The sequence below is a fragment of the Alligator mississippiensis genome, chromosome 1, assembly GCF_030867095.1.
Source record: "Alligator mississippiensis isolate rAllMis1 chromosome 1, rAllMis1, whole genome shotgun sequence".
Lineage (NCBI taxonomy): Eukaryota > Metazoa > Chordata > Crocodylia > Alligatoridae > Alligator > Alligator mississippiensis.
The window spans coordinates 421,642,258-421,648,910 of NC_081824.1; positions in this window are offsets into that span (position 1 = coordinate 421,642,258).

The following is a 6,653-nucleotide window of genomic DNA, read 5'->3' on the forward strand; positions in this document are numbered from 1 at the left end:
CATGGATCATGTGCAGGTTTATTTTTGCTTTCACTCAGCAGAAGCTTAAGTGGCAGAAACTGCTGTTACTGTTACTTGTGTTACTGTTATTTCTTCACTTATAATGCACATCTCAATTTCCAGCAACTGGGTTTGTTTTTTTAAAATGCATTTTGTACATGAGAAAAAACAGTAATATACATGTCCATATTACAAGCCAGCAGACATGAACAGCTATGAAGCTGCTCTCTATTATTATGCTGTTAATGGCAGCCACCAATTGCAGACATGCTACAAGTCAACGGATACACTAAGTAGCCTTCAGTCAGCATTAAATGGATCATAGTAAGGACTGAGCAAAAGCTAAGCCAGGGCACTGATTGCTTCCAGCTCTGTATATGTATATGCATTAGGGCTGTGCGAAGCTTCGGTAGCTGATTCGATTGGGAGGAGATTCAGCCCAATTCGGTGGCCAAATCTCCAAATCCGAATCAAATCAGGAGACCCATTAAAAGGTCCAAATTGAATTGGAAACCTCCGAATCAATTTGGAGAGCTTCGGAGAGATTTGGAAGGCTTGCAGCAGGTTCCGATTGGGGGGGGGGTTGACTTTCGAACATTGGGCACAGCTGCATGCAGGTGGCAAGTCTGTTGTGGTGGGCAGAGGGGAGAGGGAAGGGGTGTGGGGGTCCAGATCATTGCCCCCACAGTGAGGGAGGGATTGGGGCTGGGACAAGCTGCCCAGCCAGGGCGGGAGGGCACAGGACTTGGGGAGGGGGACTCCTGCCACTGCGCACGACTGGTCTGGAAGCTGCTCTTCTGGTGGCTCCTCTGATGGCTCTTGCTGCCAGGCCAGGACAGCATGGGAGCAGGCATGGGAGCTAGCCTCAGCCATCCACTGCCGGGCTGCACTCTGTGGGGTACATGGAGCCAGGGCTGCACTCTGGGTGGCAAGCCCCCACTGCTGGGCTGTACTCTGAAGGGCAGGAGGAGCCAGGGCTGTGCTCTGGGAGGCTAGCCCCGGTCACCCACCACCAGGCTGTACTTCACAGTGTGGGTGGAATCAGGACTGTGCTCCTGGTGGCAAGCCCCTGCTGCTGGGCTGCACTTTGCAGGGCATGTGGAGACAGGGCTATACTCTGGGCTGCAGCTGGGGCTAGCCACCCAGAGCGCAGCCCTGACTCCACCCGCCCCTCAGAGCGCAGCCGGGCAGTGGGGGCTTGCCACCTGGAGTGCAGCCCTGGCTGCACCCACCCCACAGATCGCAGCCTCCCGGGCTGCAGCCCAGCGCAGTGGAGCTAGCCTCCCAGAGTGCAGCCCAGTCCAGCCCACCCCACACAGATCCCGGGGCACACACCCGCTCCCATGCCCTCCCGGACCAGCAGCAAGAGCCACTGAAAGAGCTACCAGAAGAGCAGCTCCCAGACCAGTGGCACGCAGTGGCAGGAGCCCCCCTCCCCAAGTCCTGTGCCCCCCCTGCCCCAGCTGGGCAGCTTGTCCCAGTCCCAGCCCATTCCCTCCCTTCCTGTGGGGTTGTTGATCTGCACCCCCCCACGCTCCTTCCCTCCCCCCTCCGCCCACCACAACAGACTTACCAGCTGGAGGCAGCTGTGTCCAGCATCATCGAGGACTACCTATGTATAGTCTATGGCCGAATCTCCAAATTGGCGCTGAATTTCCTCGTCCAAATCAGCAAAATCAAATTGGGACAGTGATTCAAATCACTGAATCGAATCACTGTCCCTCTGAATCGGCCGAATCCAAATCTGAAGCAAATACTTGCTGCTTTGCACAGGCCTAATATGCATGAGGAGTAGGGAATAGACAGGCAGTGGTGTAAAAAGAACTAGAAAGTAAAAAGAAATCCAGGAAGCACCAGGAGAAGTAGTGGTGTGTGGTCTTTGAAGGAAGCCAGGAGACAGCGCTTTCCTTGGCCACAGTTCTTCTTGGAAAGTCAGTTTTGGTGATTTCCTTGTTCAAGGTATGTACATTTTTAACTAAATAAGCAGGAATATATATAATTTGAATCCAGGCCTCACTCACCCAGAGGTAGGTTGACCTTGCATCTTCTACTTCCTAGCAAAAAGCTTTAATCACCAGGCCAACGTCTTTAATCTCCAGCCTTCCTCTTGATGCTGGCCCACTCAGCAGCCAAAAAATGGAGATTTGGGAGGCCAAGAGGAAACATAAGCCAGAGCATGTATAAGCTAACTCTCAGTGGGGTGAGAAGGGAGCCTGGGATTCTGCTGTAAATAGGGCAGAAACTTTCTCATAGTTATTTAACCATGGTTAATTAGCCATATTGAGCATGTTCTAGGTCAGCATGAGCAAAGCTGAATCCCAAAATTCTACAGGTTAATAAGTAAATAGGATCTGGCATATCGTATAATACATAGCCGAGGGTAGGGTAACAAATCTATCATTAACTGCATGTACCAGATGATCAAAGAAATACGTAGTTAACTGATTGAAGGACATTATAATTAGAAAGCTAAACACTTAGCACTAACACCCACCTACTTGATATTAGAGGTCATTGTTATTTAATTAGATTTGATACATAGTCAAAAAGATTTATCTTCAAATATATTTATTTAACAGATACTAAGCTCTGAAATATATCATCTTTAATTATGCAAACCAGAAAAATAGGCACCTCTGGCCCTAGATTTCTCAAGTCACCCTGCAAAGAGCAAAATCACTTTCTTCTCTTCTGGGTTGTTAGGTCTATGAAAAGATAAATCCATTGACCCAGAAAATAGATCTCCTTTTCCTCTTGGCCACATCCATAATCCCATCTTTCTCAATAGGTGAGATGAAAGTCATAATTAATATGCCACCAGAGAGTTTTCATTATTTCCTCAGAATTACCTATTAATTTAGAAGATTATCCCGATTAAGTCATGAATATGTTAGTCCTGGTTTCTTTTAAAGAACATGAAAAAATCTTCTCACTTTGACCAGAGGACATTAAGTTAAGCCTAAAGCAATGAAGACGTTTTGGCCAAGACATTTTTTTTAAAGGGTGCCCTAAAGTCAGGCTTCTAATCCATATTTAACCATAGAAATCAGTGAGGTCCCTTGCAGGACTGGGGCCCAAATATTATGTTTTTAAGCCTATATCTTCCAAAAGGTCTTTTGAAGGCTGAATATGGATTTAGAAGCCCAACTACAACACCACTATTCCCCCACACATTGACTGGGCAACTCTGTGGCAGTGAATACTGTGCTTATACAGAAGGAGAAACAGCAAGCTTTAATAATGCTTATCCCAGCACTGCATTCGGCAGTATGCTTGCCTCTGAACACAGTAGGCAGTAAAATAATCACCGCTGGTATGGCACCCCCTTGTTCACTATTGTGATTCTAGCCACAAAGCTCTGTAATCTCAGATGTTTTCCACGCCTTCTTTTAACACAGTTCCTTTCTACCTTCCTCACAAGTGCCATCAGTGCAGTATTCTGTAATAAGACATTGCTAGCTTTCCATCTTCCTGTCAAGGGAACTGTTTTTCCTTCATAAGCGTGTCAGCAAAGCTCCCTATTGTTTCTACTTTCATCTTTGGAGGATTGCAGAACATTACATTTTGGGTTTCTTAATTGAGAAACTGACAACATCTGTGGGTACTTAATTATAATACATGCATCCAACAGGGTTTCTTTCTGCAAATTAGATAGTATCATCCTGTTTTCATTAGAAGCCAGAAGAAATTATTCCTCTTTTCTTGCAGTTTTTTTTCCCAGTTTCACCCAAACTGCTGTATGAGAGTATGTGTTAATATGGCCAATAGCCGAGACAGTCACTTGATTAAAACTTTCGCAGTGGTGGTATTAAAGTGTCAACATTTGCCTCATTATAGCACAGTTATCTTAGGCCTGGTGACTTGTAAGTCTCTGCTTACAACTGGAATTTGATAATACTGTAATTGCCCAAGATAGAAATGTTAATAGGTTTTTTGGAAATTGGGAAATTTTAGTTTGCAGCTGCATCCCCAGGTGTGAATATTGTCTGGGAAAACCAGATTCTTTTGACTTGGAACAGCACGTATATCTTAGAAAGCTGAGTGAGATGGAGATCAGTGTGTAAGACCACAGACAAAGAGAGCCAAGCCACAAACAACCACGTGGTATTGAGACTCCTGAAGACCACCAGTTCACAAATCAAAAGAATATATCCAGTGAGGAGTGGCAAGATGAAGACTTGCATGAAACAAGTGGTACACAAGGTGCAAGAGAATGAGAGAGAGGGGAGGACACTGTGTTTTGGATTTAATGCTTGGGAAGTGTTCAGTGTACCTTATGGGAATTTTCAGGCAAAAAAATCTCCAACCGAGTGTTTGAGGTCTATGTGCATCCCACTGTGAGGTTGTACATGTGGACAACATATCCTGAAGAATGCCACTTACTGGTAAGGAAATTCTCATATTAAGTCCAACTCCAAAATATTGTATGAGCTGAAACTAGAATTTATGGGTTCCTCCTGACTCTCAAACCAATATTCTTGCCTCAAGGCCTAGTGAAAAGGAGATTGTTGCTACTGCTGCACCATTATATCTACAGTTTTAGTACTGTGTCTGTTTCATAAATTTGTAAGATGGTTGCTGGAGTGGCTGGGAACATAATCAGTGTAGCTTGTATGTAGCTGAAGGAGATAAGAGTGTTTGAAGCCTCTAAAATTGAAAACTTCAGTGGGCATTGATGTTCAGAGGCTCTCATTCAGCTAGACCCCAGTGGATAGCAAAAGGTACCTATCTGGTCCCATTATCCTCCTTCTGCCAAATTTCATGTCCCTGTTGTGAAGCATAGAAACAAACTCTAGAGCTCTTCAAGGAAATAACTGGGGGAAAATATTAACACTGGAAAACTGAATAAATAAAGAGTATGAGGTAGTAAGTGTGAGAAAACAAGTTTATAATGGGAAAGCACTGGGAAACCTTAATTTTAGGCATTGCTTCCAACTCCTCCAATAATAATACCCTTGACACTTCTCCACAAAGGTGGAATAACTTGATTCTGTGCACATAGTTTGAAGGACGTACACCAAGAAGTGATCCCTATCCCAAGCTTCCCTGGGATTCAATGGAGAACAGGCTGAGGGAATGGACTAGTGGGATGGGGATAGTAGGAGAGCCCTTCCCCTTGTGAAATGCTTGTTTCTCCTTTAAATCTGTGTCCATCCTTCCCTGTCTCTTCTTCACAAGAGCTGGAGCTTTCAGGAAGAGTTTTGAGAGCTGAAAAGAGTGTCTCCTTGTTCCCAGCCAAGGCACCACAAAGGCAGCTAGTAAAATTAATTGCTGTGTAAGTCTTTCAAGCCTTGGTGTCCTAAAGCAAGTGAGAGGGCTAGATGAAGGGCCTCTAATATAAAAGTACATACAATTTTCTTATAAATGAGAGAAGAGCTCAAGGCTCCACCCTCCCTGAAAATAACCAAACCCCACGGGCTGCAGAGTTTGAGTTGGGAAGGGAATGGTTAGGATACGAAGAAGACGAGGATAAATGCAAGGCTTATGACAGGTAAGTTTTATAGAATCAGAAAGAAAGAACAAGGAGGAATGAAGATAACAAGTAGAGAGACTGAATGAAAGGTCAAATTGTTAAAGGAAGGAAATAAGAGCTTACAGACATGTTAGATCTTTTGCTTCAATCCAACTGTAAAAAGGAAAAATAAAAAAAATCCATGATATTAGAACTTCAAACATGTATTCTCCAATTACTGGGAACTCAAGAAAGTAGTGGGAATTTTGGCTAAATCAGGAAACTGAGCTGGATACAAAATGGCCTGCTTATTACTTCCACATATTTCAGAAGGAGTAAAACAGGCCTCTTACCTTTCTCTCAGCTTTGAGCAACTCTTTTGGCTGCTAGGCACTATAATCAACAACATAGGCTTTTTTTGTTGCGGTCCATATTCTCTCTCCCAGCTAGTTATTTACTACCTCAAGTTTGATCACGTTCCCACTTGGCCACATAATTCATATTTACTGAAGATATTGCTTTTGCTTGTTTGCTACTTCCTTTGAGGGCTGCTTAAGTTGTTCCCTGACTTGGTTAGGGATATTGAAGGAAATAATATAACATAAAATCCCCCAGTCTCTCCAGATGAGAGCATTTAAGCAGAAATGAACTATCAAACTGTTTACTAACTTTACTCAAATGCCAAAAAATCCAGGCAGGCTAAGCATCACCAGAAGGACTTTCATTCAGTCTCAGCCATACTGCCTTTCACAGGGTTCATCTACACATGCAATTAATGTGAAGCAAGAAACTCCAGAGCAGTTCAAGCTGGAGTAAACTGCTTCTGGGTGCACCATCTACACCTGAGCCTGGGACAGCAGCAATTTGAGCTGTATTTTCTTATGGTGGAGTTAATTAGTTTCCTGCACCCTAATACTGGTACACGTGTAAACTGTGATGCTTAACTATCAAGCTAATTAGTCTACTTCTCAGTAAAACATGTGTAGATGCACCCCTAGGCACAAGATGCTGACTGCGCATTTGTTACTTGTATAAACAGTGCTTGTATAAACAAGTACTAAATGGCTGCTCAGTAACCTGAATTAATGTGCAGTAGCGCTGACAAACAGGTTTTTTTGTAATGCTACTGTGTAGTAGCCCCAAGACTACTACACAGATGTTCACTTTTGATTCCAGAAATGCAGCCACATGCCTGCAGTGG